Below are 15,095 nucleotides of genomic sequence, written 5' to 3' on the forward strand. Positions count from 1 at the left end.
AAATCCTACTGTATTGATTTACAGCTTGATATTTTAATCGAGTCAGAAGTCATAAGAAGATTCTATTATTCGGAAAACGAATTTCCTGAAATGAGTGACTAGTTGTCTAAAACAATTCGAACATTTCTTAGTTAAATGTATATCTCAATTTTCTCACCTTCCATTTTCTCTGGTCTGTTTAGGTTTGATGTGATTTTGTCGGGATACAATATTTATGATATTACTTTGTCCGCATAAAAAACACAATATTTCATTGTCCTGGTAAGAATGCCCTAATTTAGAAAATATATATTAGTATTGATAATAATTAGTTTCAGTATAATAGTTTGAATTGAAATGCCTTTTTTTGGCTTTCAGGTTCTGAGAATATAGTTTTAAAACGTAACTATCTTCTGCAGTTTGAGAATAATATGAGGTTAAATCATTAAAAACTGAGAAATGAAAGTTAAACTCTGAACTGTGGAAAAATAAATGTATTACGTATCTGTTAATTAGTTTTCCTTTTTTCTCTCTTGCTTTCAGTGATGCATGACTATTTGCTGAAGCGCAGACATTTTTATATTTTCCTTTCCTTTTTATGTTATAAAGAACTGAAATTTATCTATATTTTAATCAATAGGTACACCAAAAGTTCATTAGCTACCTTCTAAAACGAATACGGAATGATAATACCTACAAATCTTACTTTATATATAAATGTCATTGAACAGGTTTGTTGTATAGATTAATATATTGTACTTCGAATTGAATATAAAAACTTACAAAAATCTGTTTTTCATCAGCAATATATAGAGTCAAACATTCTTTTGAGCTGGAGACATAAAAAAAAAAACGAAAAAAGAGGGTAAAAATGTTCTAAAAGCTACAACTGTGCTTGCGTTGTAAATAAAATTGACAAGTGAAAAAAATGATATAGTAATTTGATACGAGTTGATTCCAGTACATTTGGAAAGACGTATTCCATGTGGGATTTTAAGATAATTTGTCCTGTGATCATATATAACGTCCGTCCATTGATCAAGGGAGGACAATGGGAATGGTTTTTTCAACGATAGATGTATTTCCATCTATTAAGGTGGTATAGGAGTTTAAATTTTCGCGCCTTCTGCGCAAGAAGTTGCGCATCTGATATCGACATTCGATCTGTTGTCGTAAATGAAATACCAAGATGAAAATAAAACATAATTCTCTTCATTATGTCCTTCAATTAATCGGGTTCACTTTTTTTATTGAAAAAAATTCAAATACACATCTTTTTATAATAACATTTGGCAGTGATCACTTCCGGCATGCACGGAAATGCAAAAATGGACACAACAAAAGACGTGGAGATGTTTACATTGCTCAACGGTGAACTGCTTTTTACAATAACTAACTTGCTGCTCAGAAAATATAGAACATGAGCAGCATTTTGGTGTACTATGAGGCAGTTTCACATAAATCACATACATAGAACGAATCCTCAAACAGTCGTGTTGATCCGTCGACAGAAGAAGAAAAAGGTATAATTTCATGTTTAATGCGACTATCGTAATATCTTTATATGTCGTCTGCCTCCTAGAAATGCCTACCATTAGGAGTGTTAAAGGGCGCTTTTCAACTAAGAAACCTGTAGAAAGAATACATAACTTTATTGAAAGTAGACGAAAAGTTAAAACACAACCAAAGAAGTTCTCTGTCTCAGACATAGTTTTAGAAGACCACCCTTATTTTATTTCATCATCACTGCAAACATCATCTACATTAACCAAATATCCTCCTGAAACCAACAAAAGCTATCACGAACATGACAGAGATGATTTATTTAATGAATATATTCCATCTGATCTTGTCCCCCTAGACCATTGTAGATTCCTGTGTGAATTAGAGTATTTGGCTAGTCAGCTGAAAAGCTGCATCGGGTGTAACAAACCCCTTCATTTGCACGATGCCAGGGGTGTTAGATGCTATGGCGTTTCAGGAATTTTGTATATTGTCTGCCATAGACCAATATGTGGTCGTTTAAACAAAATTAAATTAGGGAAGACGCATTACCCTGGTGAAAACAAGAGAGGCATAGGTGTATTTGATGTCAACACTAAAATAGCTACTGGTTAACATGCATTTAAAAATGTTTAATTTTATGTTTATAACAGTAAGGCCAAGGGACACCAGTTCCCGTTACCAGGTTTTAATTGTAATGATATTCATTGAGCAGAACAAATCGTCCCACTTGTGAAACGAGTTAACTTAAATCCTGTCAATCATGTCAATGTTCCTTCGGCCAACTTGTCCAACTTAATGAAAAAGGCAAATGCTAGATGTATATAATTTTCTTGTGATGATGTCTGTTGTTGGCATTCAAGTCAAATAAATACTGATAGTCACTTCTTTATGCTTTATTTCAACAAAATGAAAAGAACTACAAATTAAATATAAGAAGATGTGGTATGTTGAGCAATGATGACATCCCTTCACAGAACCCAGTATCTCGCCCAATTTATGAAGTTGAGGAACGTTTACTGCAAGACCAGCTACGTCCATATATATATAAGTAACATTATATTATACAAATATAAAATACAAATACAAACTTTAACCACAGACATGACAGAGTCAATATTTATTTATCTAATGTTTTCATAGATATTAATTTTATTAACTAGTGGGATGGGAACATGATAAATATACAACAGGATTGCATCTTTTTAATCAAGTAGGGCGAGTTGACAATACTTAATTCATCAGGATTAATCTATTTCTCACAAGTGGGGCGAGTTGACAGACCTTATTTCAGAGTGATTTTTACCCTTTTCATAAATGATGCAAGTTAAACAAACCATTTTCAATTCTTTTTCACAAGTGAGGCCATTTGGTAAATCTAATTTGGTCAATTCAGAAAGTGGTGCAAGTTAAAAAAATGGGGCGGTTTGCCAGTGTGATGATTCTTCATGGATTCAATATACATCCTAATGTCTAAGAGATCCCAATTTTTTTTTTTATACATGTGTATTATATGCCATAATTTCATGGGTATGTTTGAATATAAAAAAAAGATGTGGTATGATTGCCAATAAGACAACTCTCCACAAGAGACCAAAATGACACAGATATTAACAATTATAGGTAACTGTACAGCCTTCAACAATGAGCAAAGCCTATACTGCATAGTCAGCTATAAAGGCCCTGAAATGACAATGTAAAACAATTCAAACGATAAAAGTAACAGCCTTATTTATTTAAAAAATGAACGAAAAACAAATATGTAACACATAAAAAAACAATAATGATTGAATTACAGGCTTCTGACTTGGGGCAGGCAAATACATACATGTTCACTATGCTGAATTTAATATGAATGAAAAAAGTGGGTTTATGTTTTTTAAGTGCAACTAAAAGTTGAAATGTGTCCAGATTTAAATGATTACATATAAAGTTCTCATAATCATGATACATGTAATTCATTATATTTCAAAATATCCAGGTATGATACATTCCGGCATCGGAGGAACACAGTTGAGCAACTTTTTGTCTGTGCTCAACATACATAGCATAGATTTCAAGGCATTAAAAGAGAGAGAAAATGAAACTGGAGCTGCTATAGAAGCACAAGCAGAGATATCTGAGGAAAGATACTTACAAGAAGAAATAAACCAGTCATTTACAGGTTTAACATTTAAATTAGCCAGATACAAGCTTCTGTTAAACTGGACATCTGTGTTGAATTGTTACTTATTTTAAGATTTACTTGAATTTAAAATTGAATACTTAAAAAAGTTCACCTATATGTATTATAATTTTAATATGAAAATTGATAAAAAAAAAAAAAAAGGATCTTCAGCATTTTTACATCTTATACAGACATTGAAGTGAATTCAGACAAAGGTCATTAGATTTTTCAAAATGGAACGTTAACCAGTGTTTAAATTTAATTATTCACATGATTAAGAAGCCTTTACATTTTTTTTCCATGGAGAGTGTTTGGGCATGGTCCATTGACTTTGAAACTTTTGCATAGCTTACATATTAAAGTTCATTTTACAGGGAACCCTTAATTGTAGGTCTATGATATTTAGTTTGCAGTAGAATTATTATTGCCATATCATATTTCTAAACTATTATTGAATATTATTGTCCATATTCCTTCAGTCATGACATGGTTCAGAAATTTTACTATTTTTATGAGTTAAGTGTTATAAAATATTGCTACTTTAATTTCATTGTTTTCTATTTCAGCAGTACATTATTTAAAACCTTTCATATTATTGTTCACAAAATTCTTTAATAAATATTTATTTATCTTTTACTACGGTACTGTTATTCTCAAAGTCATGTTAGTTGTCTAATTTGGAAGTGACTGTTAATTACACTATAGTACAAACAGTGATCATATAACCACTATATATCTTAGCTATAGGAAAAAAAAACTTTCTCTCTTAATTATCATGATTTCAATATATGTATTTTCGTGCAGAGGAAAATGGTGACACACAAACAGGTATATCTGTATCAACCGACACATGCTGGCAGAAGAAAGGTTCTGGTAGATCCTACAATAGTTTGTCAGGTATATATGGTTTGACAAGTAATATCCTCCTTGTACAAATACTCATAAACTATTTCTATTGAATTATGTACAAAATGAAGTCAATTGAGATTCTACATCTATAAATATTCCACTGACCTGGATTTTGGATTTCATAATTATCAATAACTTAGCTAATTAATATATAATTTAAAAAATATGTGTCCATAGGAAATTTCATAGACAAAATTTTGTTTGTCGAACATAAAATTGAGATTTAAAATGGGAAAAGTATCATGTAGACAACAACATGACTAAAGAGCAAATACAGCCCAAGGCCACCTATATAATTTTTCAACACAGCAGATAGGGATTTAGCTGGTCTTCTAACCATTATCCATACTAGTTGAGTGAAAATGAAAGTACACTTAATTCTGAATCACATAAATGAACCTTGACTTGGTTGCGATAACATTACATTGGTTTGCATTTATGACAAAGAGGGATTACTGTTGTTCTAACAACGACTTCCCTGTTTTCAAAAATAAGTTTATACACATGGAGATTTTTTTTTAACTATCTACAGGTGTTTCAACTTTGATAGGGACGAAAACAGGAAAAGTGGTGGATCATCGGTTAAGAATTTCCTCCTGTAAAATATGTGAAAAGGCCAAATCGAAGGAGATGATTCCAAGGATACATCAATGTAGAAAAAATTGGAGTGGATCTGCTAAGGTAGTCTCCCAAAAATACAAAACAAATATCATTATATAACACTGATGTTCAGAATTAAGTTTTCAGAAGTTCAAGAATTGCAAAATTATGACTTTGAAATAAATTATAAAAAATACAGACATTGTACACATCAAAATTAGAAGTACTGTCATTCACAAGCTCAGATATGTATTTTGAATTATATATATAGGGATTGTCATCTTTTTATAGAAGTCGTAACTTTCATAGAGCTTAAGAATAAAGGTCAAATTTTATTTTCCTGATTTTAGCTTTTCTCCTTGTTCAGTTAAAGCCCTTTCATAATAATTGAATTTTTGATGAAATACTTATTAATTATTTAAAATAGAATTCTGTTCAAAGGGAGATAACTCACTTTTAATTTTCCCTAGTTAATTATACCAATACATATATACAAATATTTTATTGGCACAAACTCAATTACAATAATTGGCAACAGCCCATACAACTAGTATACAAATAGTAATGATGCAGCAATTAAACAATACTACATACATGTAGCATATCATTGGGCACTTTTTTAACCATGAAATTTGCACACAATCTTTCTTCTCTGTTAACTTTCATGTATCTACCTCTTTCAATTTCAAGATTTTTATACGACAGCAAAAATTGAAATGACTTAATATTGCAATTTTAAAACTTATGATGAATGAATTTTAATGCTTTAAAAGAAAATCTGAAATTAAAAACTGTTTCTTATTCTAAATTTTTTTTTTTCAGGTAGATATTCAGATATTACTCAAATTGCAGCTTGCAATGTAGACAGAATATTCAGTCGTTATATTTTCCCTTACCAGCCTATATCAGCAGAAGCCTCTAGAATTACTGGATTAACTGTAGTTGGTAATAAGATGTATCACAATGGTGCATTGGTTCCGTACAAACTACCCCATGAAGGATTGACTGACTTTTTAAGTTATATATCCGAATTTAAAGACAAACCTATATTAATAGGACATAACATTAAGAGATTTGATTGCCATGTTTTATTTAATACATTGTGCTCTCTAAATATGTGGAATGATTTTTCTTCCCAAATATCTTGTTTTATAGATTCTTTGAATTTGTTTAAACAGGTTGTTCCTGGTTTAGCATCATACAGTCAGTCTTTTTTTAGTTAATAACTTACTAGGACAAGAGTATGAGTCACATAATGCTGTCCATGATGCAAGATCATTGCTTAAACTAATAACTGACAAGGGAAATATTTCAAATTACCTTGATGATTTAGCTTTTTCACCAAACTATCCTGACCAGTACCACTTGCAGTTGTGCAATTTGAAAACATATTCCAAAGTTATAAAGGAAAAAGTAATTTCAAAAGCTATGGCACTGAAAGCAGCTAAATCAAATCTGAAATTATGCCATTTGAAAATGTCTATAGATAGAGGTGGTAAAATGGGGCTAATAGCATTACTGTCAGAAAAGTCAGTTAAAACAGGAGATGTCAGAGTGACAAAAAACAAGAAAATATTACAAAGAATATTTGATTACTTTGAAAAACAATGAATTTTTACTTGGCCTACATCAACTTTTAGTACAGACATACATGTAAATGAGAATTTTTGATATAACAATGTATGAATTTGAATGTAGAATTCTTTACTTGGCCTACATCAAATATTAGTACATGTATCATAATGTTAGATATGACAATGAATGAATGCATATGTGGAGTTTTTTACTTGGCCTACATCAAATATTACTACATGTATCATAATGTTAGATATGACAATGAATGAATGCATATGTGGAGTTTTTTACTTGGCCTACATCAAATATTAGTACATGTATCATAATGTTAGATATGACAATGAATGAATGCATGTGTGGAGTTTTTTACTTGGCCTACATCAAATATTACTACATGTATCATAATGTTAGATATGACAATGAATGAATGCATATGTGCAGTTTTTTACTTGGCCTACATCAAATATTACTACATGTATCATAATGTTAGATATGACAATGAATGAATGCATATGTGGAGTTTTTTACTTGGCCTACATCAAATATTACTACATGTATCATAATGTTAGATATGACAATGAATGAATGCATATGTGAAGTTTTTTACTTGGCCTACATCAAATATTAGTACATGTATCATAATGTTAGATATGACAATGTATGAATGTGTATACATGAAGAATTGTTTTACTTGGCCTACATCAAATATTAGTAAATGTATCATAATGTTAGATATGACAATGTATGAATGTGTATACATGAAGAATTTTTTTACTTGGCCTACATCAAATATTAGTAAATGTATCATAATGTTAGATATGACCATGTATGAATGCGTATACATGAAGAATTCTGTACTTGGCCTACATCAATTATTAGTACATGTATGACAATGTTCGATAGGATTTTATAAGACAGGGGATATGATTTTTTTTTAATTGGACTGCATTACTAAGAGATGATGATAAAAGACAGATTAGATATGATTTTTTTTCTCTTAGTTATTTGTTTATGTAACACAATGTTAGAGAAGATTGATAAAAAAAAGTGTATGTCGAGTTTTTTTACTTTGCCTACATCAGTCATAAATACTAAATACTTGCATGACGAGGCAGATATGATGATATAAGACAGTGGATATGAGATAATTCTTTTGCTTGGCCTACATCAATTATTTGGTTATACATGTATATAGGACAATATATGTACTATGGATAGTTATATAAGACTGTGTATATAATATTTTTATCTAATTTTGCCTGTAATTAATTGCCTGTCCATTGGCATTGTAGAATGTTGATATCAATTATTTCATTTGGCCTATATATGTCCAGGTCTGTATTGTTAAAATGATTATAAAACTTATTTTTAAAATATTGTGAAATGTGTTAAGTAGATTTCTAACATGTATTTGATGCTGTTTAAAATATTTAACTGGCTGGAGAAAATGTATACTGGTACATAAATAGATAATTTTGTTTATTCTATACACAAACATGAATTTTTAAGGATTTTTTTTTTGGTTATAAATGATAAAGAATATAATAGCACTACATACAGTGACTTTCAGTCTCGGTACAGGATAATTAAAACAAATTTAATTCTCACACGACCTTTTAAGAAATAACTTATTCCAACTTTAACTGTTAATACATTGAATCATCATTGTCAGTTCTTTTTCTTGTAAATTGGAATTATATGCAGGTGTTTAATTTTTCAGCTACTAGTCTTTTTGTTTGGGCTTGGTAAATTTTTTAATGTAATATGACATTTACATGCTTTATCCAACATTGACAACTTACTTGTAGCATTTTTATAATGTTTAATTCATAAAAAAATGCTACAGAACCATATACATTTTTTATTTTTATGTTTGTAGTTATAACATTGAGTACTAACAGTCTGTTGTCTACTTGGTCATATTTGTGTTGGACTACACCTGTGTTTATAGTACTGACAATAAAAAAAAATTATCATTCTTTTTGCCTTATTCTATATTTTCTTAATTCTTTAAAACAAGAGTGCAGACACACAAGTCAAGGTCAGATGAATCCCACCAGGCATACATGTACAGCTTAAAATCCTTCATACAACAAATAAAGTTGACCTATTGCTTTACTGTTTAAGAAAAAACAGACCAAAAAACACAAAAACTTAACACTCAGCAATGAAACATGAAAATGAGGCAAAGGTCAAATACAACCTGTGAGAATGACAGTACATATTACAAACATTCCATACAACAAATATAGTAAATATATTGCAGTATAAAAAAAACCAGACCAAAACACAAAAACTGAACTATAACCATTGAACCATGAAATTGAGGTCAAGGTCAGATAACACCTTTCATTTATTCATGTACACCTTACAGTTTTTCCATAGACCGGAAATAGTACTAGACCTATTTGATATTATGTATCTGAGATATGGACTTGACCAATAAAACTTAACCTTGTTCACAGATCCATGAAATGAGGTCGAGGTCAAGTGAAAACTATGTGACAGACATGAGGACCTTGCAAAGCTATGCATATTCCAAATATAGTTACTCACAATAAAAGTAATTAACATTACAAATATCATAACTTTTTTTCAAGTAGTCACTGAACCATGAAAATGAGGTCAAGGACAATGGACAGACGGAAACTTAAAATCATGAAGACTGGAGTATCTATATACAAAGTATGAAGTATCCACCTTCTAAAAATTTAGATATAAAGCTTTTAAGTAGTTATCTTATGCCGCTGCGGTCTTTGGATCACTACCCCTATGGCATGCTTTCTGCCACAAAAGTCGCAGGCTCGACAAAAAACACTTTAGTCCAAATAATACATAATTTGTCTGCTCTGGTTGTATATAACACAACCTGTCAGTTTTCAACCTTCACACAAATATATGTGCAGTTATTTACACTTAGAAATATAAGTTACAGGACATGTTGGAATAGCTTGATGAGACAGCAACCAAGCAACACAAATATACAACATAGATATAGAACCTATACCTGGAAATATACCAGTGCATCTAAATGTAAATGTTCGACATAACAAAATTGATCCGTGATCGCATAATCATAAAAACTAGTATTTATACCCATATTTGTTTTCATTTATGGCGAACAAAATAGTCAATTTGTTTTATTTTAACAATTTGATACATCTGAAGCCTGTATTTAAATTTGAACCATCATTTCTATTATTGTGCAGTATATATATAATAAGATGTGGTATGATTTTCAATTAGAATATGTAACCAGAGAGCATGATTCTACACAATGCTGAATTGGGAACCTTGCAGAAAAATGTGAAAATAAGGAGTTGTGGAATGATTGCCAATGAGACAACTATCCACCATGTAAGCAATTCTACATTCAAAATCGATTTCTCCCCATGGACTCAAACCCAAGACCTCTGTGACAAAAGTCAGTCTTTGTTTTTTAGTTTCCTAAGCTCAACGGCCTACGGATAACTAAGTATATTCAAATAAAGGAAAAAATCCTGTCATATAGACAACTCTCATAGAGGTTATCAATAAAGGTCATAATTAGCATTCAACAATGAGCCAAATCCATGTGGCATAATCAGTTATATAGGGCCGAAATATAACAATTTATACGAAAAATAAAGCAGCTGATATATATAAATTTTTCAACTAAACCAAAAAAATCTAATGCAGAAAATCATCAAATTTCATAGAATCGCGTTTTCTGGTTTTTATATTTTTTTGTTTACATAGAAACAACAGGGGGCATGACCCTTTTCGGGACTTTGGGATCGGGTGTTTTTAAACTCAGAATTTCGGGATTGATCCTTTCGGGATCCGGGATTTTTTTCTCGAATTTTAGGATTTTAATTTCTTTGAATTCGGGACCTCGGGATTTCATGATTTTAAGCCCAGGATTTCGGGATCAGGACCAGTCTGACCCCCACCCCACCCCCCTTAACAAAGCATTAATACAGATATATTTCCTCGATAGTGCATTTATTTTATTGTTTTTTAGAACTCCTTAAAAAAAATCCTTCCAGGCCTGATGTAACGGCATTTTCAATTGAGTATTTTCATTTTGCATGTTAATATAGGGACAAAATTACCAACTTAAATGTGATTGTTTCATTTGTTTCCATGGCAACCGTTTGTTATTAGTGTTTTTTAAAGTCTATACTCTTGCACCTTCACATAACTGATAAAACATTAATAAAATTCCATCATTTGAGCCTGTAACTATCCCTTAATTGAATATTTTCAAGAAATATCAGTAAAGTTTCCATGGAAACCGAAATAAAATGATATTTTTCTTTCTTATATGCACGGTGACCTATATTTTTTTTCGTGTTTTTTTAAAGCTTATGGTATCAGCACTTCATCTCTAAAATATATCAAATTTCTATCATTTGTTTTTTAATGAAAATATGACTTGAAGCATAGAAGGTGACTAATTTCCCTATATATCTATACAAGATAAGCCGAAATTTATGTTTTTTTGAAGTTCACGTAATTTTCTTATATGGCCGGTGACCCCCCATTTTTTTTTTATATTTTCACTATATACTTTGTAGGGATCAACTGTGCAAAGTTTTGGAAAAATCTATCATTTTTATTTTAGACACCTATACCACCTTAATGTTATAAATAGATGAATAGTCATATTGAATTAATTTCAATTTCAAAATGATTTGCGGAAACACAGAGTTGTTCTTTGATAATCATTTTGACGATTTAAGTTGCATTGGGTATTAGCAAAGTATCCTTATGGCGAACCTTTAAATGTCCCTTTCAGTTTAATTGTTTTAAATGATTTCTATCAGTTGTGTACACTCTTGGTTTGTAGTTAGTAGTCACGGAATTGTATATGTTTGGCAAAAATCAGCATTATACCCTAAACAAAAGATATAAAACTTTTTTTTTTTTATATAAAACAGAAGGTATGGTATGATTGATTGCCAATGAGACATCTCTTCACAAGGTATCAAATGACACTGCAGTTAACAACCAAAGGTCACCGTTCGGCCTTCAACAATGATCAAAGCCCATGTTAGATATAAAAGGCCGTGAAATGACAACGTAAAACAATTCAAACGAGAAAACTAACACGGCCTTATGAATGTACAAAAAATGAACTAAAAACAATTATTTTAAACAAAAGCAAATGACAACTACTGAATTACATGCTCATGACTTTGGACAGGCACAAACATACATACTGTGGTGGGGTTTTCATTTGAACATTTTAACTGAGTTCCGGTTAAATAAAACAATCAAACTTGTACATCAACCCAGAACAGTGCTACATGTATGGTTAATTAATGCAAGATTACGTAAGTACATTTTCAAAGACGTATTAAAAGTGGGATTTACATAAAATATGTCCTGTGATAATTGATGACGTCCATCCATTGTTCATAAAGGACAATAGACCACTTTCGAGTTCATCCGTCACCGGCAAAAACTCGTCAATTATGCACGCCTTTATGACGTCATTTACCAGATAGAGGGGGTCGCCTGTATCCCTGCACTATTTACGTTCATCAAGCGTCTTAGTGATCGTCTTTGTGCAGGATAAACTAGAAATAATGGTTGCTCTGTAGGTACTTACTGACAATTCCCTAATGACAGCAGTGTTGATTGTCAATTTTGAGAATTCAATTTGCCGAATAATTCGTATAATATAGAATTATAGTTTTCCAACCACTCGCTCAACATTGGAAGGGAAGTGACGACGCCCCAAAACGCACAAATGACGGTGATAAAAGCGCGTATAATTGACGAGTTTTTTCCGGTGACGGATGAACTCGAAAGTGGTCTATTAAAATGAGATAATTAATGAAGACGTATTTCCATTCATTGATGTTATAAATGTAAAAAAACTAGTCATATTGAATTATTTCAATTCAAAAATGATTTGCAGAATCACAGAGTGTTTTTTTCAATATTAATGTTATCGATTGCAGTTGTATTTGGTCATGTTGGTAATAGCAAAGTATCTGTGTTTCAAAATTTTCAACGTCCCGTTTCAGTTCTTAAGGATTTAAATAATTTGGAGCACTTTGTTGAGACAAGTTTGTAGTTTGTAATGTAGGAATGGAATATGTTTAGGAAAAAAATCCCCATTCTACCCCTTAATAAAGATTTGAACTTCCGTTTTTTTTTGGCTAGTTTTCATTTTTACGTTTGAACAGAAAACTGAGTAACAGTAAACTCAAACATTCAAATTTATACCAAATCACATTTTAGTATAATATATAAGCTCTTTTGAAGAGTAAGCAGCTGGTGAAAATTGAGAGACACGAATAAGATTTGTTTCTGTAAAACCCGTTTAATTGCCTCATTGAAAAATTTCAAAATCTATGAGATCTTTCAGGTCATTTAAACAGTGTAGTTAAAATGGCTTGTTTGTAAATATATTGGTAACATATCAAAAGATGTGGTATAAATGCCAATGAGACAACTCTCCATCCAAATCCTTATTTGTTAAAGTACACCATTATAGGTCAAAGTACGGTCCTAAACACGGGCCTCATCTCACAATGCAATAAAGGGCCCCAAAAAATATGACTACTATGAAACCATGCAAATGGAAAAAACCATCGACAAAATCTATATATAAAACGAGACCTAGAAACATTTCTGAATAACATCAACAAACGTTCCTGACTTATAGGTCTGTTGATCAGACTTTTTCTTAAAGTATGTTGATGTTGATCTTTTTTTTTCTAAATGTTTTTTTAACCGTTCTTATATTCATTGTAATCGTCTTTTTAAATATTTTTTCATTCTTTTGTGAATATTTTTTCCATCAGAAGACGTCAGTATGCAAGTTTTTATGAACATTCTTTTCTTATTTTCCATTAGACTGCAATAATATTTAAAAGTGAAATTAAAAAAATGTTGAACTTCAAGGAAAATTCACAAAACGGAAAGTCTCTAATCAAATGGCAAAATCAAAAAGCTCAGCTCATACACATCAAACAAATTGATAACAACTGTTATATTTCTGACTTGGTACATGCATTTCTTTATGTCGAAAATGGTGGATTAAACCTGGTTTAAAAACTAGCTAAACCTCTCACGTGTATGACACTTGCATCACGTTCCATTATATTGACAACGATGTGTGTCTGTGTCATTTTGGTCTTTTGTGGATAGTTGTCTCATTGGCAATCATACCACATCTTCTTTTTTATATATCAAACAGGCATAATAGGTAAAAATGTCACAAATAAGGGTACAGCAGTCAACATTGTGTTATTATCTGAATCACTATTACAACCAACATACAAGTAACAAAGAAGCACAAAAAGGCGTAAAAACAAAGCACATTGACAAAACTGAAAGTCAAGAATACAAAATTGACAAAAGCACTATTACACAATGACGGGTTTTAAAGGTACAGAGCCACGTACTTTATGTAAAAGGAACACGACAATGCATATAGACACAGCAAATTAGCAAAAATAAAAGACAGAATTTTTACTGTTTGTATTGGCGTTTATTACTTATTTTTAATTTTTTCTTTAATTGTATACACTGAGCGCCTGCTGTACACTTCGTAGACATGGAGTATGCAAATGTGGATTGTATTGAAGATTCGTCACAAGGAACTATCTGTTGTATTTCTCTACGGTATGTTTTAATGTCACTGTCAACTCGGAAATAAATGTCATTGAACTATCTTCTTTAAAGACTATCCATTATTCTTCAAATTTGAAATGAAAGCTGAAGCAAATCTAATACGATACTATTTAACATTAGCATAAGATAGTAAAACTTGCTTTTGAATGGTTTGCACTATTTTGTGTGACTTGGATAGAGAGTTGTCTAACTGACACTCATACCACATTTTCTTATATCTTTTTTAAGCTGGAGGCAATAGACAAAGAGATTTTCAGAAAAGATTATGGCTATAAATGGTGGACATTAATACAAAATGACAGGTTGAAAAAGTGCTATGGTTAATTCATGCGAGTTGATTCAAGTACATTTTCAATTATAGATGTATTTCTATCTTTTAATGATATTAATATAAGATTAACGGAAACACAGCATGGTTTTTTTACATTATTTTTTGTCGATTGCAATTGCATAGGTAATAGCAAAGTATCCTTTTTGGAAAACATAAAACATCCTCTTTCAGTTCTTAATAGTTTTTTTTAACTCATTCCAATAAGCTTTGTAGATGTTTTTTGTCGGAATGGACATATGTTTAGGAAAAATTTAAATCCTACCACTAATTTACATTATATTGTTCTGAACTTCCTTGATTTTTTTATAAACGAAGTTACGGTTAATCCAAACATTTAAGTTCAAACGAATCAGACTTAATTGATTTAAGACTTTCCGTTTTGAATTTCCATCGGACTAC

At 31.0% G+C, this 15,095-nt stretch overlaps 1 long non-coding RNA gene across 1 annotated transcript; it reads left to right on the plus strand.

The window, feature by feature from the left end:
• Window positions 1-3,406: 3,406 nt before the first annotated feature.
• LOC143043410 (uncharacterized) lies at window positions 3,407-5,275 on the plus strand. The gene is made up of 3 exons (XR_012968372.1): window positions 3,407-3,646; window positions 4,454-4,546; window positions 5,091-5,275. It is a non-coding gene; the product is annotated as an uncharacterized LOC143043410 (long non-coding RNA).
• Window positions 5,276-15,095: the final 9,820 nt, after the last annotated feature.

Source organism: Mytilus galloprovincialis, chromosome 8 (assembly GCF_965363235.1).
Source record: "Mytilus galloprovincialis chromosome 8, xbMytGall1.hap1.1, whole genome shotgun sequence".
NCBI classification, from domain to species: Eukaryota; Metazoa; Mollusca; class Bivalvia; order Mytilida; family Mytilidae; genus Mytilus; species Mytilus galloprovincialis.